This window comes from Lissotriton helveticus, chromosome 1_2 (genome assembly GCF_964261635.1).
Source record: "Lissotriton helveticus chromosome 1_2, aLisHel1.1, whole genome shotgun sequence".
Lineage (NCBI taxonomy): Eukaryota > Metazoa > Chordata > Amphibia > Caudata > Salamandridae > Lissotriton > Lissotriton helveticus.
The window spans coordinates 188,298,850-188,322,413 of record NC_136058.1 but is presented as its reverse complement, the minus strand read 5'-3'; the positions used below and the strand labels follow the sequence as shown (position 1 = coordinate 188,322,413).

General features: G+C 47.1%; 1 protein-coding gene and 1 long non-coding RNA gene across 47 annotated transcripts in view; one reads left to right on the top strand and one right to left on the bottom strand.

Annotated features, from left to right (window-relative positions):
* LOC144799531 (uncharacterized) overlaps positions 1-23,564 on the top strand; it is a 5,513,712-nt gene that overhangs the window by 3,033,100 nt on the left and 2,457,048 nt on the right. The window lies entirely within an intron of this gene.
* Positions 17,477-18,459, bottom strand: LOC144807820 (uncharacterized). Its single transcript, XR_013606461.1, has 3 exons — positions 18,391-18,459; positions 17,889-17,934; positions 17,477-17,800 (listed from the first exon to the last, which is right to left on the bottom strand). It is a non-coding gene; the product is annotated as an uncharacterized LOC144807820 (long non-coding RNA).

The following is a 23,564-nucleotide window of genomic DNA, read 5'->3' as shown; positions in this document are numbered from 1 at the left end:
AATGCAGGGGTGAGCTCAATGGCTAAGTGGAATGCAATTCTTCCTGAACCACTGTCAGAAGAGGACTGGAGTAACTGCTTTAGGCTGACAGGGCAGCTAACAGCAAACGGCAATCTCATATTGATACATTATAAATATCTGCATCAAATGTATTGTACACCTGCTCAGCTATATAAATATGGTTTATGTGAATCTGCCAATTGTAGAAGGTGTGGTACTCCAGATGCTGATTTTCACCATTTAGCATGGTCCTGTCCGAAGGTAGGCTCCTTTTGGGAGCAGGTCATACACAGCCTGACACTGATGGTTGGAACACCCATAGCATGCACTCCACAAGTATGCCTGCTGGGAAATGGTACCAATGTTAAAACCTCTATTAGGAAGTTGGTGGCGGTGGTGCTTCTATTAGCTAAGCGCAGAGTCTCAGTATGCTGGGGTGGTAGGCCCGCACCCACATCTAGCCAATGGCTGCAAAACATGGTATACACCCGGGGTCAACTTATTTGCTGAAGAACTACCCTGAGCCTCGAAGCCTCGTGAAATATGGGGTCCACTAACCGCTTACTTGCTTAGTGTACGTGATATCTGATGGCCTTTTCAGGCACTGTGATGTTATTCTTTGTTTGTTTCACTTATGGGGTCTATAACTGTTGTACTGATGTCTGTCCCATTAGCAAACTGGTGGGGAATTGATGCAATGTGATGACTCAATTGCCTATGTTCTATATGTCTAAACAACTTCTACTGTCTTTATGTTGTAAATGTTTTTTGAAAATGTATAAATAAGATTAGAAAAAAAAGGATGCTAGGTGTTGTGATGCTTGTTGTAAGCATATTTTTCCCTCAGCCAGCTCAGCATTTAGAGCCAACAACATGTCTTGTGTGCTGGGGCCCTTTTCCTGTTCTTTATAGCATTCTTTACAGAACATGCTCCTATCTCTTCTGGATAATCTCTGGACTGAGGTAGGCAACTTGGTCAGAGCTGCTAGGCTTGGCATAATTTGTGACATGGACAAAACAGACTCTGTGGGTCGGGCCGTGGCATCTGCGGTGGCATTAACGTGTCCGGCTTGGTTGGTTTCTTCGGGTTCCCAGAGGCTGTTCAGTCGACTTTGGCTGACATACCATTTGAAGGTGCCTGTCTTTTTGGAGACCAGACAGATGCGGCGTTAAGACACTTCCAAGGAAGACGGAGGAATCTACAGAGTCGTAGTCCTGTCGTAGTCCTGCATTTCCATCACTATGTTCTTTGCTTGACCTAGGGATGCATGTTTTTGTTTAGCAAGCTGGAGTCCTATTAGGATGTATTTCTGCTAGATACATCTGCCTTGTGTATTCCTCACCTTGTGAATATCCCCCTTGCGTCAGCAACGTTCGGAATTTTTCATTGTAGCACGCCGGTGTGGAAGGCGTCATAGGAACGCGGCCTCGCGCGCGACTCCGACTGACGTCACCGACTCCTTATTAGGCCTATGTCGGCGTGATGACATCAGTTCCCTTTTTTCCACGTCGTCGACGCTAACGGTTTCTGGGATCTTCTGTAGTTACAGATTGAGACTTTGTTACTTTTTGTCTGTTACTGTTTCTGTTCTTCGTCGAGGATGTCGTCGAAGAAAACGGGATTCAAACAGTGTGGCTCGTGTGCCCGGATGATGTCAATTACCGATCCACACGAAGATTGTTTATGGTGTTTAAGCCGATGAGGACGGCAGCGTGAGCACTGAGCTCCGCTAGAAACCCTACATTAATCCTGCAATAAATAATGCTTTGACCCTCCTAACGGCACCGGGAGATCGGAGAGCGGGGAGGAACCACACTGGAGCAGCTCCGCTGCTAAATGAAGCGAGACCGGGAGTTCCTGGAGGTTCCCCAACCTGATGCGGCCAACGGAGGCATACATAAAATGGCAGCGACGCAACAGCGAAAGCTCTGGGACGGAGCCGAAGGACGCCGCAGGTCGCTGTTTGAGAGGCCGGTAGAACAGCGGACTGGTGATTGGGGTTGCGAGGCTCGCCTGGAGCGCTGGATCGGTGCCACAGCTGAGGGGAGTGAGGATGGCATCGGATGACGCCTGGGGGCCTGGTGAGAGACTGCCCGGTGGCGCGGAGGCGCGGTAAATAAAGCTAAGAGCACGGGGGGCTCAGACCTACTGGAGCTGGGCCCGGAGAGTGAGAAACGGCCTGGAGAAGATCGACGGGCAGGAAGCGCTTGGAGGAGAGACAGGGATCGGTCCTGCACTGGTGAGTGGGGTGTGGCGAGGACTGGAGCTGCGGGCCGCGGAGGTGGATACAAGGCTCTGGGGACGCTGCGGCCAGTGAACTGGGGCACGGATGGAGGCAGACGCTGAGGGGCAATTGCTAGCACTTGGAGGGAGGCCCGGACAGAAATGAAACCTGGCACCTGGGACGGAGGAACCTAGAGAAGTGGAAGCATGGCCCTGGAGTGCTCATAGCAAGACCCCGAAGGAGCGGTGAGACATTGCGGGACCTGGGAAAGAAGGGAAGAGAGCGGATTGCCTCTCGAGCTGGATCGATTACATGGATTGGAAGAGCGCAGGAATGTAGTGAGCTTCTGGAAAACTCAAAACTGAGTAAACAGCGGCAAGGGGGGCAGCCAGACCTTGGGCCAGGATCACCACGGTGGCGAGAGCGGGTCATGACCAGGGGCTGTGGACGGCGGTGGCTTCCCATTCCGGCTTCTACTGCAGACTATGAAATTGGGCCATTGAAACTGGCAGGGAACACAGCGGCAGCCCTGGGCAAGTGCGCTCTGGACTGTTCGGGGGTGGCGGAATCCCTCTAATCGGAACCCCAACACTGGTACAGTTGATATACAGTGGTGTCTTGCGATTCTGGGCTGGATCGCATCAGCAGCGCAGTGAAGAACCAACTAGTAGGTCGGACACATGATAATTCACTGAAGGTGTATAGAGTCTGGACCCTATTCGGCGAATAAAGCGTTTTCAAGCACCTAGTGCCGCTCCGGCAAGAATTGGAGGGCCTCGCCATGGGGAAATCGAGAGGGAAGAAGGATGGGGCGCAGCTGCTCTGGGACACTGAGGTCCAAAATCAAGTACAGCTGGATGCACAAGGGGCGCCTCAGGGTTCTAGAATGCAGCAACAATTTGACAAGATTTTGGCAGCCATCGCAGACTCTCGCACTGCCCTGCAACAGGACATTGCACAGGCCTTGGCTTCCTGCAGGCAGACCACTCCAAGTTGGCCAATAGAGTAAAACAAGTGGAGGGCATACTCCAAGATGTAGCGCCCGCACAAACTGCGCTGAACGCGACAATAACGAATGCCTTAGATCGGATTATTTTATAATCAAGGATACTCGGTCACGATTTGACTCTACTACTCTTTATTCAAAGCAGATTCTATACGCTAACAATTTAATTTTTAGGTATCGATATATTTCATATCAAGGGCTAGATGTAGGTAATAGCAAATTACCGAATGGTAAATACCGAATTTTACCGATTCAGTATTTACTAATCGGTAATTGCTATGTAGGAAAAAAAATCTGTAAAAATACCGAATCGGTAAGATTCGGTAATTACCGATTCGGTAATTACCAAATCAGTATTTGCCATTGATTCCTATGGGCCTTGAAGCCCATAGGATTCAATAGCAAATACCGGTAAAATTACCGATTTTACAAGGGGGACAGGGTGTCACTTTGACACCCTGTTGCACCCCTGTTTCTGGCTTGTGTGCCATGTGACAGGTGTACATGCACAGATGTGCATGTACACAGAAATTCGTAAGTTACCACCCAATAGTATTGGGTGGTAAATAACGAATTTCTAAGGGCCTGTGGCACTGTAAACTGTGCCACCTACATATTGAATTACAGAATCGGTAATTTAAATTGTGCATTTGGCGTTCGTTAAACAATGGGGCACTTACTTTGAGATTCGTTCTGGGGCGTTCTGGCAGTTTTCGCCGGTATCTTTAAAAAGTCTGGCGTCTCCCCACGTAGTCTATTTTTCCACCGGACGGCGTGTACTGAAGATTTAAAAAAGCTGCATTGAGCTTTCATTCGCCGTACATGTTGGTTTTTACCTATTTTCAAATCATTAATCGTACCTTCAAGGTATGATGATTCAAACTTTCTCACTCGTTCAACCTGCCTCGCACACTCCCGTGTTCGGATTGCTCGGGTGTGCTGATCACGTGATATTTGTAAAACTACTCTTGTCATGTGTTTGTGAGGATTACGGTTGATGTGGTCCAGAGGCATACTCTGTTCATGTCAGTCTTTTGAAACAATTACAGATTTCACGGACTGTTCAGGGGACTTAACTAGTTGTGGTTCATAATTCAAACATTTCGTTCAAACCTTCGCTCACGCAGTTATATTTTAGTATTAAGTAAGCTTCTCTCTTCAATAATTTGGTTTCCACATTTCCACCGCGTGGGGAAATTTTGATACCTGAAAGGACAGACCACCTAAAGTCTTTTTCAGTGTGATTATTGTCCACAAAATGTTGGACCATTGGGGCAGTCATCACTTTCTGCTTGATTCTGGATCGATGTTGCGCCAGCCTTTGGTTGAACTGTTAGATTGGATTATGGCGTTGGAGAAGCGCACTGAGGATGCCAAAAGTAGAAATCGGCGGAATAACATTTGCGTAGTGGGTCTGCCTGAAAAAGCAGAGGGATCGGACATGGTGCACTATCTGGAGAATTGGCTGAAATCGGTAGTAGCTCCGGAGGGATTGTCATCCTTTTACACCTTAGAACGAGCACACAGAGTACCTGCAAAGCCACCGCAGCAGGGGGGCCCTCCCCGACCGGTGTTAGCGCGCCTGTTGCACTTTAGAGACTGGGACTTGCTGTTCCAAAAGGCACGTACTGTCGGCCCATTCCACGTAGGAAATAACAAGGTTACTCTATTTCCGGATTACGCCTTTGAGATTCAGCGGCGCCATGCGTCCATCCAGTCAGGCAAAAACGAATTAAGAGCGGCGGGACTCCAGTACTCCCTATTGTTTCCGGCCAAATTTAGAATAATCTTGATGGTAGGACTTGCTTCCATGAAACACCAGAAGAGGCGTGGACGTGGCTGGAATCTTACAGAGCAGGCAAAGATGGGACAGAAAGATAAACCCAGGAATTTGCGGGTGAGCTTCAGATCCGTAAGTCCCAGCGGATTAGACACCGGTGGCGGGGATTACGGAGGCCGTTGACATCACAAACTGAGACGGAGCGGAGAGGAGTGCTAGAGGCGGTGTCTGCTCTGGCTGGTGAACAGATGGTGCAATCACTGGAGGGTACGGACTCCGAAAAAGACAAGGAGCATTCGGAGGCTGAAACCTCAGAGACGGATAGTGTACGCTTACCGCCGGTCGCGACGGCAGATGGACTATTGGATGAGTAAAGGTTTGCAAAATGGGAGGGTGATATGCAACTTTTAGGACCAGGAAGGAACTAGTGGACATTGATGCGGAAACAGTGAGTTGGTGTTTGGAGCTGCATGTAGGGGGACCTTAAGGCTCTAATATGCAATTGCGGACTCAAATACTGGCAGGGTGCCCAAGAAAGCCAGAGAAAGCGCACAAGGGGGAGTGAGAAAGCTAGGTTCATCCGGGGTTTCGGAGCGGTAATGGACCTGAAGTGTACGAGGGTGCCTGTTGGCACTGAGCACCCCCCATTGTTCATAAGGCTTGCCCTCAGTGACTGCTGGTGGGCTTAGATTTGAGTTGATTGTTGAAATGGTTTGGATGGGGACTAGCAATGTTGTTCTAGGTCCTGTTTTTGCGGGGGAGGGGGGACAAGGGAGTTGTGGGAAAGGGTGGGGCAGGGGGGTAACCGGTGTGTTCACAATGGTACGAAGTGTAATGTGGCTACTATTGAATCATGATGGGAGCGGTACCTGATTTACGCTGTATTACCTGGAATGTAAGGGAGCTACATACAATGACGAGGCGACACAAGATTCATGCATTTTTGGTCAGGAGAGGAATACATATAGCACTGCTCCAAGAAACTCACCTTACTAAGGCAGCGGGTCTAGAATTGCAGCGAAGGTGGAGAGGGCAGGTATTTAGCACCACATATTCTGCGTTTGCATGGAGAGCATTGATATGGATAAGGGCAGGGGTGCCTTTCCAGGTCACAAAACAGACTATTGACCCAGAAGGCAGATTCATAGCAGTCGAGGGGAGACTGAGAGGAAGGGACATAGCGCTGTGTAGTGTATATGCACCAAACATTGACCAGGCGCACTTTTTAGAATGCTTATCAGGCACATTGGCACATTACTTTACAGGCCAGGTAGTGGTGGGAGGGGATTTTAATTCCATTGCAGATGTTAACAGGACAGATCACACCCTCCTCTGGTGGACTTCCCTACCCATAGATTGGCCAAATGTAGGTTGAACTGGCAGACTAGGTGGGGTTTGGTGGATGTATGGAAAACACAGCACCTTCGAGACCGGGATTATTCCTATTTTTCAGCGATGCACGATTTACATGTTCGATTAGATGCAGTCTTATGTTCCACACAGATGGTGCCCTCCATAGTGCACACTGAATATCCCACTAGGACTTTATCTGATCACAACCCGTTGATGTTTAATATGCTCTGGATGATGGTAAAATCTCATGTCCCCACTTGGAGGCTCCATCCCGAAATGCTAGATGACCGGGTTTTTCAGAGTGAGGTAAGAGAGGGAATAATACATTACTATAATGAGAATGCAGGTATGGCATCCACGAGGGCAATGGAATGGGACGCCTTCAAGGTGGTGATACGGGGGGTCTGTATAAGTAAACATGTGGGAGTGAGGAAGGTGCTACTGCAAGACGTGGACAGGGCTGAAGGCAGACTGAAGTTGGCTGAATTGGCTCGACCTGAACACCTGGAAGCGCAAGCAGAAGTAGTGACAGCCAAGGAAGCCGTAGCCGGGGAGGTAGACAGACTGCGATGCTTTGATTATAAAACGTACATTACGAAAGTACACGCGGAGGGGAACAAGGCAGGGATGATGTTAGCTTGGCTGGCCAATCGCACGAAACGGGGCTCTCCAATCATGGCATTAAAAGACCGGGATGGCGGCACTGTCTTCATTCAGCGTGAGATTTTGGACCGGTTCCTAGAAAATTATGAGGCATTGCACGAAAGCTCGCTAGTGGCCGGGGAATCAGACATTGACGCCTTCTTAGATGGTGTGTCCCTCCCACAGTTAGAAGAGGAACAAGCAAAATGTTTGGGCCGAGATATAACGCTAGAGGAGATTAGGTGCGCTATTAAACATATGGCCCGCAATACGACGCCGGGCGTGGATGGATTGCCCGTAGAATTCTATCTGCAATATGAGGACCTACTTGCTCTGGGATTATTGAAGGTCTATAAAGAGGCAAAAGTTTTAGGTCCCCTCCCCGGATCAATGAGGGAGGTGCTTGTTATTCCATTATTAAAACTTGGGCGGGAGGGTACAGATACAGTTGCCTACAGACCGCTATCAATGTTGACCACCGATTACAAGGTCTTGAGTAGGATTTTGGCGACTCGCCTCCAACAGCACATGACTGACCTGATCCATGAAGATCAAGCTGGGTTTATCCCCACTACAAACACAGCTACTAACGTGAGAAGATTAGTGAGGATTATGGGGGAAGCTCAACCTGGTGCACCGAAACCAACGGTGCTTTCAGTGGATATAGAGAAAGCCTTTGATAGCTTGGAATGGCTGTATTTATATAAAACACTAGGACGTTTTGGACTAGGTGATGACTTTGTCAACTGGACAAGGGTGTTGTACAATTCCGCGGTGGCCAGGGTAAAAGTAGGATGGTTGATATCACCCCAGTACCGAGTGGCCCGCGGTACGAGGCAGGACTGCTCGCTCTCTCCGTTATTGTTTTCTCTGGCGATAGAGCCCTTGGCAGCAAAAGCCAGATTAGGACGGAGCTTTGAGGGCCTGTGATTCAGAGAGGATCAGCAGTATATTTCGCTATATGGGGATGATTTATTGATGTTTCTGGAGGATGCGGACGTTGCACTGGAGGGAGCAACGGGCTTACTATCAGAGTTTGGCGATGTTTTAGGATTACGGGTGAATTGGGCTAAGACGTGCTTATTTCCAGTGAAGCCCGGGGGGCTCCCCCCAGCTGTGCCCAGGGAAGTGCGCTGGGAGCCAACGCTCTTGGTTTACTTAGGTGTACATACATATCATGGAGCCAGTGATATGCTAGAAGGGAACGTAGGAAGATGCTTGAGAGCTTTGAAAGGCAGTATGGCCTTCTGGTCCACACTTCCATTGTCGGTGATGGGAGGAATAGCTTTACTAAAAATGGTAGCACTGCCTAGGCTGTTATATTTCTTTAGAACATTACCCGTTTGGATACCGAACTCAGTATTTAAGTCCCTGAAATCCATGATTGTAGGGTTCCTATGGGGAACTGGTAGGCGGAGAGTGGCCCAAGCAACCCTAGTGTGACCACAAGCAGACGGCGGATTAGGAGTCCCCGATTTGGTGCTGTATTATTTGGCGGCTCAACTTCAGGTTTTGACACAAGCGGTTACAATGGAATTTAGAGGCCCTGAGAACTAGAGAGGAAGAGGGATGCCAAGACACGTTCTATCCTTTATAATTTTGCAACAAAGGCTAGATCTTACTGATCTTTCCCTAGAGGAGAAGACATTGTGGTTGTGCTGGAATCGTAGTCAATGAAAGGGTGGAGTATTACATCCCTATGCTCCCGAAATCCATTGGGGATGATCACAGCATTCCCCCACGGGGGCGATTGGACATCTTCGATAGACTGGGAATAGGCTGGGATCCAGGTACTTGGAGATTTATATGAGGACGGGGTGTTGCTGTCCTACCAGGCTTTGCAGGAGAGGTATGATCTCCCTGGGGGAGGGTTCTTGTTACACGCCGTGCTGGTTCATGCACTACGAGCGCATTGGAGGGAAGGGCCCGCGGAACCCAAAACGACAATGGCATGCCAGTATGTAGTGATGGCGGTTGGAACCTTTAAAGCGGTCACGTGCCTGTACTCTAGGATGTTGAATGAGGGACTGGCACCACTGGATGCCATGAGATTCAAATGGGAAACAGGCATTGGGAAACCTATACCAGAAACCACATGGGAACAGATAATACGTAGAGCGTGGAAAAGCACGAGGAATGCACGATTCCAATTGGTGCATTTCTTTATACTACACAGGGCGTATCTGACACCGGGTAGGCTTAAGAAATATTTTAAGGTGGGAGATGCAGCATGCCCTAGGTGCAAGAGTGAAGGGGTAGAGCTAGAACACATGCTGTGGGAGTGCCCCAAATTGGGAGATTATTGGGAAGAAGTGGGGAGCATGTTGAATGTGATCACGGAGAGACGCTTAACATTTGACATGGCAACATGTATACTGCACTGGTTCCCTCACACTTCCAAGACAAAGGTGACAAGCAAGTTTGTGGACATGGGGTTATTGCTAGCCAAAAGAGAAATAACAAGGCATTGGAAGTCAACAGAGGGCCCCAATATCAAGAGATGGAAGGTTGAGATGCAAAAATGGGCCAGTGGCGAGAGTACACTCAGATTTCAACAGGCGCGACGTCTGAATAATGAGAAAGCACTAGAATCTGCAAACGCATGGGAAATGCTGGTGCAGACGTTGACTGATCACCACTCAGATGAGGAGTAAGTGAAGATTACTATGCATTAGAAAGTCCCCTTATAGGTACATTGTGGGAAACGCTGGGTTGCAGTTAAATCACAATGTGAGATTTGAATTAAGTGCTCAATGTAACACACACCGGTGGGGAGGGCTAGGGAGGGCTCGGGTTGGGGTTGGGAATAGAATAAGTAAAGTAGATAGATTCACATCATTGAGAAATGTTGATTGGTTATATGCACGTCGCCGAATCCTTATTGTATCGAACTCAGTTGTATCACTTGACGGTTCCACCGAGATGTGCTGGGGAAGGATTACAGGAAGTTTTTGATGCATGAAGAATGTGGTTGACATTGTATATGGTATTTTGTAACTGGCTGATATGAAACCAATAACAAATGTAAAAAAAAAAGTCAGTACTTCCACGTGTACTTTGGTGAGGAGGTTGGTTATGACCTTATAACTTCTACTTATAGTTCTTTCTTAGTATATGGTTTGCCCCCATCTCTCTGCCCTCTCTCCCCCATTGGGCCCCATGTGTTTTCCTATGCTATTTACATGTTTTGAAATTATTTATTGTCTTAATTTGATATCTTCAGGTAGAGGATGTACCAAGTTAGTTATTAGTGTTGTGTAAATAAATACTACAGTATTTTCATAAACATTTATGTGGTTATTTCTTGTGTGAAATCTTGCTCACTGACTATGTGGTAAATGTACCTGCTTTACACCCTCCTGAATAAGCCTTAGCTGCTCTTCACAGCTACCCCTTGAGAGCATTAGTTATCAAGGACCTAAACACTGTTACTAATTGTTGCCTGGACACAGTACACAGTTACTGTCCATAGGTGGACACTATATACTAAGCCTGCCTCCTACACCGATTGAATTCCACAATTACAAAATGAAGGAAAACGTACTTGAAGAGGCATGCAAAATCAGATTTGTATCATTAAAGTATTCAAATGTATGATATGTGAGTATCACTTATGAAGATGTGAAACATGTTATTAAAAATAACAGCAGAATGAAATATGGTTGGATCAGATATTCATCTTTGGTACATCCCCCACCTATAGCATGAGAATCTAGAATTTCACCTAAAAGGTAAACACAGCAACTATACTATGGTGAGACTACAACCAGAAATAAAGAAGAACCAAGTCTCTCCGGGGCAAAAGCTGAGCAAGCAAAACAGTGAAAGTGAGGCGATGGCCAGAGGCAAAAGCAGCAAGTCATCCAGATATCAAGAGAAGGACCACAAAACTCAAAACAAATGAAAAAGAGACAATAGCCAGTAGCAACTCCACAATTAATACAAAAGCTTCTATCTCAGGAATATTGGCGCAAACAGGTGGCATCGTACAAATAAATCGCAAACATATAAATCATCTTTATCCTTTTTCCTTCATGATAAATTGCAGCCGGGAAGGATCCCTGATGATAGGAATGGGAATGGCAAGGGGTCTGTGTGAATTTTTATGTATGTAGAACAAACTGTATTGGATAACATGATTGAGAGAGTTGAACGTATGACATAAGCATAATTGTAGCTGATCTCCCAGTTCTGGGGGAAATAGTATCTAATTTGAGGGATAAGAATTCAGATGGACATATTTATGAATAGTAATGTGTTCTCGGCATGGCAATGGTAACACTCATGGGGGCAGATTTACAAGCCCCTTGCGCTGCAGTACATCACTTTTTGTGATGCATTGGCAGCGCAATACACTGCTCCATATTTACAAGGACAGGAAAAGCCACCCTCCGTGGCTTTTCATGCCTTGTAAATATGGCCCCTTAACATGCAGCCATTTCCGTGAAAGGGGCGTTCCATGGGTGTTGCTGTGGGTGTTCCCACGCAACAGCCATGGAACGGGACACATTTCCAGATTAAAGAGGAATCATTAATATGGAAATGCGTGTGAATGCTACGCCTCCCCATGGGAGGTATAGGAGGCACAACGCGGGGTAATGTATTCATTTGTCCTCATTTTTGTTTCTTGTTTCTATGCGTCCTGCATTCTGCAGCACACATTAAAAGAGGAAATCGCCTCTAATGATTGTTTTTGTTTAGGAAGTGTTCCCTTCTGAATATAAACAAACATTGAAAGAATGCTGACTTTCAACTTCTATGTGTGCTAATGCAGCACACATATAAGTTGAAAACGGCATTGCAGATTGTTTTTGTGCAAAAAGGGAACCCTTCCTGAACAAAAACAATCTCCCCACGAAGCAGACATCCTTGCACCATGGTGCAAGGGTGCCTGCATCGGGGCATGGCAGCAGTTTGTGCGACAGCGCAGGGGGAAGCACAGAGATGCGACATATTGTTGTAAATATGTTGCATAGCTGTGCTTTGAAATTAAATGAAATGAAAAAGAAACTTGCTAAAGCGCACTGTGGCCAAGCGGCTTCCTGGCGCTGGGGGGGGAAATCGGATTCTACACAGCAGCCAGGGGAACTAGCCGGGGAAGGCCTGGAGAAAAAGGAAAGTTTTTAAAGCTTTGCGGAAGGAGGTGTAAGTAGGGATAGAACGGATGGACAATGGAAGACTGTTCCAGAACTGGGGGGCCAAAACCGAAAAACGGGTGCCACCAATTCGGGCTTTACGGTAGCGGGGGACTTGAAGAAGTAGTAAACATGACGAGCGAAGAGTGCGAGCCGGGATGTAAGGAGTGATCAGAGAAACAATAAAGAGAGGGGCAGAATGGGTGTAGGCCAGGATGGCTAAGCGAGCTAATTTGAAAAAGGAACGAAAGTGAACCGGAAGCCAGTGGAGGGACTTGAGGACAGGCGTGATGTGAGAGAATTTGGGGAGGTGAAAGATGAGCCGGGCGGCCTGATTTTGGATGGCCTGTAGCCGGCGTATTTCAAAAGCAGGGATGCCAATGTAGAGGCCGTTCCCGTAATCAAGACGGGAGGTGATAAGGGCCATGATGATGGATTTGAGGGCATTGGTGGAAAAGAACCGGGAGATTTTACGGATGAGGCGGAGGGATAGAAAACAGGATGAAATTACGGAGCTAACTTGAGTATGCATAGAAAGTTCATTACTGACCTTAATGCCTAGAGTACGGACGGAGGGAACTGGAAGGGGGGGGGTTCCAAGAGAAAGGGGCCAATGGGTTGGGGACCAGGGATTAGAGGGACCACCTGTGAGGACAAGCTCCGTCTTATCTGGATTCAACTTAAGGTGGTTCGTAATCATCCAGTCTGAAATGAAGACTAAAGTGGAACTAAAAAAGAAGAAGAGTCAGGAGTAGAGAGATCAAAGATGAGCTGGAGGTCGTCAGCGTAATTGTACACGGAGACCCCCAGCTCGCGGAGGGAAAAAATAAGAGGGTAGATATACAGATTAAAGAGAAGAGGGGAAAGGGAGGAACCTTGGGGAACCCCGCACACAAGAGGGCGGGGGGGAGAGGAGAATCCAGCGAGCTGGACGGCCTGGGACCTACCCTGGAGAAAGGACGTCAGCCAAGAGAGTGCCATTCCCCTGATGCCGGCTGCGCTGACACGGTCGAGAAGAATGGCATGGTCGACCGTGTCAAACGCAGCCGACAAATCGAGGAGCACCAACGCTTGGGGAAGATTGGAATCTGCCTTTCCCTTAAGCTCATCCAAGACCGCGGTGACAACGGTCTCTGTGGAGTGGCCCGGGCGGAAGCCCGCCTGGTGGGAAGCTAAGAGGCCATGTTCCTCAATATGTGAAGACAGGCAGGATGTGACATAGCTTTCCACGATCTTCCCCAAGTAGGGAAGAAGGGAAATGGGTCTAAAGTTGGAGGGGGAAGAGGGATCCAAACCAGGTTTTTTTATAATAGGGAGAACTGTTGCGGTTTTAAAAGAGGAAGGAACAGAGCCGAGAGCCAGAGATGAATTGAGCAATGTGAGAGGGGGTCCAGGGCAGTGAGTAAAGAGGGTTTGAAGAATCCGGGCCGGAGCGCAGTCAGCTGGAGAGCCGGACTTGACCTTAGCAAGCAAAAGGAGAAATTGTGCAGTAGAGATGGGGGGGAAGTGATCCAGCAAAAAAGGCGGCGGTGGGAGAGGGGAGATAGCCTGAGTTAGGGAAGCTGCGGGGATGTTGGCTTTGATAGTGGCAATCTTATCAATAAAAAAATTATTAAGTAAAAGACAAAAGGATTGAGATGGGGCAAATCTAATGTTAGTGCGATCGGATGTGGCAAGCTGCTTGACAAGTGAAAAAATCTCTCGAGGTTTATTTACGGAACGGGAAACTTTTTCAGAAAAGTAATCTGTTTTAGCCGATACAATTGCTTTTTTATAGCTGTTGAGCAATAGTTTGTACTTAGTACGGAGTAGGGGACAGTAGTTGCGCCTCCAGTGACGCTCCGAACGCCTGAGGTTGAGTTTGAGCTCTTTAAGTTCGCTAGTGAACCATCTGTGGGCCTCATGGGGCCGGACTGATTTAACTTTCTTAAGGGGGGCGGCGAGGTCACAGGAGGAAGAGAGCCAGGCACGAACAGTGTCGGCTTGAGCTTCAAGAGGGAGATCCGTAATGTCAGGCACTGAGGAAGCCAAGGAGGAAGAGAGAAGAGGGAGATCCGTCTGATTCCAACAGCGGGCTGTCAGATTCTTGGGAAGAGGGGTTTTAGCAAAAGAAGGAAGAGGAATACTAAAAGAGATCAGAAAGTGATCCGACCAAATACATGGAAGGATAGAGGGAGCAGAAACGGGGCGACGCAGTGACCAAATTTGGTCCAAAGTGTGACCCTTTACGTGAGTGGGGGAGAAAATGTGAGGAATGAAATTTAATGACTGGAGAGTCGCAGAGAAGTCTTTGGAAGCTGGACTTTCTCTGGGATCGTCAGGCCAGTAATTAAAGTCCCCAAGTAGGACAACTGACGAGTTGTTTACTGCCAAGGTGGCCAAGATGTCTTGTAGTAGGGGGACAAACTGGGGCATAGACAGAGGGGGCCGATAGACAAGGACGAAAGTGAGGGGATCAATAAGATTAGTGGACCGGGCGACCAGAAAATCCACGTTGGATATTGGAGGGTGATCGAGGAGCTGGAATCTAAGCGTGGATCGAATAATCATTGCCACGCCGCCGCCGGCTTTTCCAGCCGGGCGGTCCATGCGGAGAGCATAGTGGGAATCAGGAAGAATAGCCAGGAGATCAGGAAGTGAGTCTGTAGAAAGCCAAGTTTCCGTGAGAAAAAGATAGTCGGGGCAATCTGAAGATAAGAGGTTGAAGAGTTCGATTTGGTGCTTGACTGCCGACCGAGTGTTGAGCAGAAGGGCGGAAGCTGCGGGGAATGACGGTTTGGAGGGGGGGGGGTTACCTGATGCGCCGAAGGAAAGGAAGTGGGAGGGAGAGGAGGGGGGAGTGAGCAAGGATGATGAGACGCAAGAACACCAAGTGAGTCAAGGCGTAAAGCCAACGAAGGAGGAAGGGGAATGGGAACCATAAGTGCAAGTAATTGTGCGGAAGTGTAAGACACAAGCTTTCCAAACTAACGCAGCACGGCACAGCAAAATTACTGCACTATGCTGCGTTAGTTTATTGTAAATCTCCCCCATGGTTGTAAAGGCAGATTAGAGGTTTCATTGGAGCTTTTATGTTGGCATTTTTGACTGTTTTATTTGCATAACCCTTGGTGTGGCATTGCATTAAGAAGGCCCTCAAAGGAGGACCCACAGGCATGAGGCACTGGAGTCGCAAGAAGACCTCGAGCAGCTCCCCAAAAATTGAGGCCAACGGTGCAAGTGATGTGATGAGGACAAAGACCTTGGTCACAGGAGGTGCTTGAGGTTGGGGCTACTGGTAGCCCAAAGATCTTGGTGAAAGGAAGCCAACAAGCCTTTGCAACTGCAAGTCAACGCGGTGCACAGGGGTTCGATTATGAGAGGGATACTTGCCTCAAACTTGGTGAGAGGAAAGGGTAAGCACGAGGGATGTGAAGAACCACCACCTGTCCTGCTGAGCCTTTAGGAGTCCGTGGGAGCCCAGGTTCAGCAGATTGGTCAGCTTAGTTGCGGTGCCTGCAGATGCAGGGAAGTGACTCCTTCACTTCAAGGGAGATTCCTTCAGGTGTTTTGGATGCCCACAGTCCTTGGAAGGTTCCTATATGGAGCACAGGCATGGAAGTTGCAGCAGACGAGCAGGGCAATGAGATCAGGAGCAGCAGGAGTCTTCCTAGATGCAGTTGTGATGCCCAGAGCGTAGTCCAGCGAAGTCCAGAGTACTCAGACGGTTGAAGTTGAAATGGTGTCTTGAAATTAATCTTGTCCCACGAAAGAAATAGGGACCCACCCTCAGGTAAGCTTTAAGTACCCTAAGTAAAGGGTTGGGACGATTCAGGGTTCCCTCCTAGTGGAGGGCTCGGACAGTGGGGAGGATACTCCCATGTCTTTTGTCCAGTTTTGTGCCAGAGATGGAGCCAACGGCTCCCTCGGCTGGTTTGAACTGGACTATGCAAGGAGGGCATAATTTAAGTTAGATTAGGTTCCAGATTCTAGATAGTGTTAACACATTGAAAACCAGTGGCAAACAATGTAGACTACTAAGCATTGTCAAAGCCAATAAATCTCAACTTTGAAACCTATTTTTCTGATGGATACATCTGCCTTTTCGATTCCTCACCTTTTGAATTACCCCGGCAGCAGAATTCCCCAGAAATTCTTTTCTAAGCTCTCCCACGTTTACGAGTACGTCACAATAGCACGGCTCCGCTCGTGACTCGGTATGACATCACCGGAACCATAAGAACATCTCGTTGGCATGCTGATGTCCATTCCCTTCTCTCCGCGCCGTCGACGCGTAACGTTTTTTTCTGGGACTCTCCATTTTACATGTGATAACATTGTTTCTATCTAGTTCTTCATGTTGTAGTGAGAATGGCTACTTCGAAGAAGTCGAGTTTCAAGCCCTGCAGAGAGTTTGGGGGCCATATGTCCATCACGGATCCCCACAACGACTGTCTCTGGTGTCTTTCTTTGGACCACGACGTCGAATGGCGTTTGTGCTATCGGAAGATGAACCCGGAGGCGTTGAAGGAACGTGAGGCGAAACTCTTCATGGCGCGGGCAAAAAAGGAGAAGAGGGGTCGCAAGAGATCGAAGTCTTCGACCTCGCATACTTCAAAGTTGAAGAAGCATAAGAAAAAGAGGAGACATGGGTCTCGGTGTCGACCTTCGAAGGGCAGGGCTTCGAAGTCAGCCTCCCCCGTACAGCAGTGTCGTGACAAGCATGCCATCTTGCTGTCACCGACTCCTTCTCCGCAGGCAACTCCGGACCACTGTCCGGCGCCGAGGGATTCTTCAGCTCCCACAGAGTCTTCTCCTGCTCCTGCGGCTTCACCTGTACTGGCTCCGATGTGTCCGGCGCCACAACCTCAACCCTCGTACGGCCCTGGATGGATCTAGACCAGGGGGTTCCATATCCTTATCCTCCTTTTCCAGGACCAGGAGTAGATCCTTTGCTATTCCTAAATGCGATGTGTGCCAAGGCCTCTTACCCTACCGGTGCACCATCTGGCCTGTGGGTCCACTTGCATTTATTTTGGGCATCCCCCAGCAGTATGCCCTGGCACCTTTTGTGCCTTTCATGCCGACGACTCCTACATGTTTTTAACAACACTACTGGGTTTAGGCTCCCAAGCAGTAAGGCCAAGCCTTTGAAACTGATTAAACAACAAAATTTGCCAATACTGCAGTCTATTGATTCTAATCTCAATTACCTACCACTAATTTGAAACGAAACAAAAAAGGAGGTTAAAGGACTATTATTTGGTCCGATTAAATCAGGTGAATGTTTATTCAAAATATTTTATATTTAAGAAAAGAATATATTTTTCACTTTTTTATTTTTTTGATAGCGGCGAACATACAATTAAAAATATACAAAAATACAAATCCAGAAAACTACATTTAAACAGTAACCTGTGTGCTTTGCAGCCTCACATTCATACCCACTCTACACATTCATCCTACACAACATTACAATATTTACAATAGTTCAAATTTTTCTATACACATTATTTCTTCTAAGCCATAAAGAAAAACAATTCAGATTTCTTTTTCTTTTTCTATGATTGATTATAGAGCAATACTGTTTTAGCAAGGCTTTTATGGCTGGAAAGGGGGGGTCTACGCGTTTCGAACTCTAACCATTATGGAGTTCTCATCAGGACCACAAAAGAACAAGCTGTGGGAAAAATAAAAATAAAACCTAATTAGTTTCCTCCTTATTGATATGCTTCCTACCCTCTTACATCAGCTGAAGCCTCTCTTACCTCCGAAGGAACTTGTTAGGGAACCAGACTCAATCTGCCGTTGTTGCTGAAAGATTAAACGAAAGTACTACTCGTTACCCTAGGAGTAGGCCTGATTGTACCCTCAATACAACAGTACTACGCATTTTTCATTTTGAGCAGAGTTGTCATGTATAACTGCTCGTTTCCTTTAGAACAGGTACCGCTAATACTCTCAAAGCAAAAAAATACTCCACAATTTTACAGAGCGAGCAAGATAAAACTGCTTCGCTATAATCTGTCAACCTCTATGCTGTGAATGCAATCACGCATCAAACGCTTGATTCGATACTCCCGTTTTTTTTAGAAAATGAAAAGACACATATTTTGTGGGGTTCTGGATTTTACAGGGTCTTCGGTGTTTTTTTTTTTAGATGTTTCTCAGTGTCTTTAAGCTGGGGTGGATGAAAAAAGACGGATTTTTAGAGGATACTCTCTGGGGTCAACAAGGATAGAGGGGAGTTGTGTCGGGTGGTCGACTTACTTCAAGGGATGGTGTCCGAGTAATCTTCTTTGTTTATTTATTTCGGTCCCTTCGCCTTGGTGCGCGCTGGGGAGCAGAAGTGAACAAGAAGAAAGGGCTTGTGTCAAGATGCGTCTCAAGTGCGCTGGGCGTTGTAAATAAAGACAGGGCTTCCATTTAGTCTTACCTGTCGGCGCGACCGGGGCCGTTGTCTCCACTCCGTCTGCTTTAGAAGCCCTCTGTTCGCAGCGTCTTCGATAGTCGCCTGTCAAGCGCTACCTAGTTTTTCATTTCCTGTATTCCAAGGGAGTCTGGGGGTTGTAGTTCGAAGACTGTTATTCATGGGGGATGTATTTTTTTGGTCCGGATTTTTGATTTTCTGTATTTAGAGGGATTCTGGAGGTCGTAGTTCAGAACCTGTTGTCAAGAGGGATGAATGGTGATATAGGCTGCTTGTTTGAGCGATGTATTCTCATGCCCTGTGTGGGCATCTGTGTAAACGAATGTGATTCTTTCAAATAGACGCAAAACTGATGGACCAGTGGGTTCTGTGTCCTATTGGATCTTCGAGGAGACAAATTTGTAGAGGCAATCGATTAGTAATGGAGTAACCAGCCTAACTCAGGTTGTAAATTTCAGACAGTTCATTAAGCCCATCAATTGCAGTATTGAATTTTAAAATAAGCATTGCTTCTCTTCTTGATAGTTTTAGATCCAGATCTCCACCCCTTTGGTCTCTTTCCACTTTGGATATCACTGTCCATAGTAAATCAGATTCTTGGTGATTTTTTTGATGCCAGTGATTAACCAATGGCGCTGTATGGACATTATTTCTGATTCTTGACTTGTGCTGTGTAATGCGTGCCTTAACCTCCTGGTTCGTTTTTCCTATGTACAACATTTTACACGGGCACAAGATCCGTAGATGACATATCTTGATTTACAATTTGTAAATGTGTTGTGTCTCCAGTAGATTTTTTTATGTTCGAAAATATTTCCCTCCTTCGTAGAGGGGCAGCATGTACAGGTCCCACATTTCCGATGTCCTTGGATCGGGGGTAGTCCAGCATATGATCTAACTGTTAGTGCGTCAGTCTGTGGAAGTGCAGCCCTCACCAAATGGTTGGCTAAGCTTGATTCTTTTTTGAATGAGAAAAGGGGGGGTTCTTTCAATGAATTATCCAAATTCTTGACCAGATGCCAGTTCAGCATGATCACCTTTTTTAACCTGTTCGAATTTGGGCTGAATGTGGAAACACAGACAATCCTGTCTGTTTCCTTTTTCGACTCCTACATGGCAGTTTCCAGCGCCAAGATTTTTGACTCCGATAGCTCAGTCTCCGGTGCTGTCTGTGTTGGGCTGACGTGTTGGTGATCCAGTTTTCTTTTCTGCACATCCTTCGCCAGAAAGCTCGGTTGTTCAGACTTCTTCTTACAAGCAGTCAACTGGATCCTTCCCCACCACCCTGTGGGATAAAGACTGGAAAAAGCTGGAACAATCTGCCAAAAAGGTGTTCTCTTCTGCAAATATGGCTCTGAAGTCAACAAATGCCAGTGTTTGCTAGGAAGGTATATTCATACACTGCTGGACTCTGTCAGGCAAGTTGTACCTCAGTTACCTGAAGATGACATGGTTCATTTTTTGAAAGCGCTATCAGACACACAAGCAGCATCCCATCAGGTCATTCAGTTAGGTCTGGACACGGCGGACTCAGTTGCCAGGGTGTGGGCTCCTCGTGGCTACCATGTGGCATGCCTAGCTTAGGTCATCAGGTTTCTCACCAGATATTCTGGCTACTTTGCTCGATCTACTTTGATGGATCTAGATTGTTTGGAAAAAAGGCGGATTCTTCGTTGCAGCGCTTCAAGGACAATAGAGCTACGGCAAGATATTTGGGCCTGCAGTCTCAGCCCAGGGGTTTTGGATACAAAAGGTATCAAGGCTTTTGGATGGCGGCTTCCTTTTGAGGCCATCAGCAGCCCTATCAGCAGCAGAACCCTCTGTACAGGTCGTACAGAGGGACAGGTAGAGGCCGTCTGTGGGGAGCCTCTCGACAACAGTCTTCCTCCTCCTCCTCCCTTGTCCCCACCACCGGTACCAAGGAAAAGCAGCTCTAGATCCCACATCTTGTACGATGCTGGTCCTGTAGGGAGCTGGGTGTCCCATTTTCTGCAAGATTGGAAATCTGTTACTTCAGATCTTTGGGTTTTGAATCTTGTAGAAAATGGGTCCGCCCTACCTTTTCAAAAGTTTCTACCTCCTTACCCTCCTTGCCAGGGCTGGTGTTCAGATGACCAATTGCTGCTCTTGCAACAGGAGGTTCTTGCCTTGCTGCATTAAGGTGTGATAGAGGTGGTTCTGGAGCAGGAAAAAAGTCAGGTATGCTACTCCAGTTATTTCCTGATCCCCAAGAAGGACGGCCGGTTGCGAACGATCCTGGACCTCAGGGTTTTAAATTTTACCTCAGGAAGAAAAAGCTCAAGATGTTGATCCTAGCTCAGGTTCTTCAGATGCTGCAGCAGGAAGACTAGATGGTGTTAATCGACTTGCAGGATGCGTATTTCCACATTCCTATTCTGATGTTGCATCGCAAGTATCTTCGGTTTACGGTAGGGTCCCAACACTACCAATTTACGGCCCTCCCGTACGGTCTCACTTCACCACGGGTGTTCACAATGGTGATGGCGGTTGTGGCAGCACATCTCAGAAGGTTGGAGATTCCAGTTTTCCCCTATCTGGATGACTGACTGCTCAAAGCAAGATACCAGAGATGGTGCTGCGTCACTTGCAAGTAACAACGCAACTGTTGTTCAACTTGGTTTTCTCAATAAATGTACCCAAATCTCACCTGGTGCCCTCTCAGTGCAGTCTGTTAATAGGGGCAGTACTGGTCACTACTGTGTGGCAAGCTTTCCCGCCTCCCCACAGGATTCTAGACATCTAGGAGATGATTCCTTTGCTTCATGTTGAATGGGTTGTTCCAGTTCTGAAGATTCTAGGCCTGCTTACAGTCGGTCAACCATGCACGCTGGTACAAGAGGGCAATCCAGTGGTGCCTCCGCAGGCAGTGATATCAGCACAATGGAGATCTCGTGAAGAAGGTCAGAATCTCCAGAGACACTGCAGCTGAGCTGTCTTGGTGGAGTGTGCCAGGCAACCTGTCTCAAGGAAAGCCTTTTCAACCTCCTCCACCGGTGGCCACAGTAATCACGGGCGCCTCCACTGTAAGGTGGGATGCTCATCTGAGGGATTTGGAGATCAAGGTTCTTTGGTCTCTGGAGGAAAGGTTGCTTCACATCAATCTTCTGGAATTGCTGGCAATACGTTTTGCTCTCAAAGCCTTTCTTCCCTCCCTTCGCAGTCAGTCAATTCAAGTCCAGACGGACAACACTACCGTGATGAGTTACATAAACAGGGAGGGGTTGGGTCATATCGTCTCTGTAGAGAGGCTCTGTGACTCTGGTCCTAGGCTCAGGGCCATCAGATTTGTGTGTTTGCATAACATCTGGTTGGCGTGCTTGATATGCGTGCGGACAGTCTCAGTCGGCAATACTCGGCCAATCACGAGTGGTGGCTTCATCTGGAGGTGGTCTATGACATCTTTTGGATTTGGGGGTTTCCTCAGTTGGACCTTTTTGCCGCTCAGGAGAATGCGCACGACCCATCATTGTGCAGTCTTCAGAATCTGATTCAGGTGGTGTTGGGGGACGCATTTCAATTGGATTGGAGCTCACAACTCTTTTACTTGTTTCCTCCCATACCTTTGATTCCTCGAATTCTGAGAAAGATTCACAAAGACCGGGCCTAAGTCATTTCTATTTCTCCGGATTAGCCAAGAAGGGTCTACTTCACCTGTCTTCGTGCCCTCCGCTCCACCACCCTCTCAGTACAGACCTCCTCTTACAGTCGCAGGAACAGGTACTACACCCCTACCTCCGGAGCTTGCACCTTCATGCCTGGAGATTGAATAGGGCAACCTGAGTTCTTTCTCTCTCCCACCGGATATGGTGGATGTTATTTTGCACAATAATTAGATGAACACACACAACCTGTTGATACAAATATAGAGTTTTTTTATTTTGTAGCGTGCTCCAGGGGCATTAGTCTCTGATCATGGAGTGTAAGAATGAAGTCCAAGTAGCGTCCCCAAGGGCACAGCGAGAAAACCCACTCATGGGGTTGTTTGAATATCAAAACTCTACCATTACACAAAAGCTGTTCCAAACTTATATATGATGATGTTTATTTATTCTTCATCCTCATGGGATGTCTTTTTTGCATTGTCGTTTAAAGCCAGCGAAGATACTTCAGCAAATGAAATTATATATGGTGATCATGAATCCTAAATTCCAATCCCTCCCGATGCATTTCGGGCAACCAGCCCTTTTTCAAGGGTTAGTTCTAAAAAACACAAAACTATCATGAGGAAACCATCCTAACAATGATCCCTGGTAACTAACCAGCCAGGGAGTGGTAGCCAATAACTGTGACAACAAATAGTGCCTGTATGTATGAAGGTGTGTCAGTATAAGCCATCATAAAACCCAGAGCACAAGATCGAACAAGGTCAGCAAGAGCCTAAATAGTACCAAACAACATGTGCTTAAAAACAGGGTGCATGCCTGAAAATCGGGCAATTGAAACTATACATGCATACAACCAAGTGAGCTGCTGCGCGATATAGTGAACTGGAAAACGACAAACTGAAATAAACAGTCTGAAGTATCTGACCAGAGTGGTGCCATGCGTTTAATCTGATTTCCAAGCGAGATCATGTAAGGAACCGTGATACATGCATTTATGGGTTAAGTGAATTTCTGACAAACAAAATGTTGTGTACTTGATGAAATGTCCCTGCGGAAAAGTATATGTTGGTAAGACCGAGAGGAAGATTAAGACAAGAGTCAATGAACATAAGAGCAACATTCGAACCAGGAACATTAAGTCTGTGGTTGCTAGTCATTTTGTTGAAAATGGCCACAACATCAGCCAACTCAAATTCCTGATCTTGGAAGTTATTGAGAAAAGAGAAGGAAAGGACAATAACAACTGTCTGCTGCAGAGAGAGAACTTTTGGATTAATTACCTTGATGCTTTAAAACCTCATGGACTTAAGGATAGAATGGAATATTTGTGTTGTCTATGATTTATTTCTCTTGTTCATTGATCTGTCTTAAAATACACTGTTGTTTTT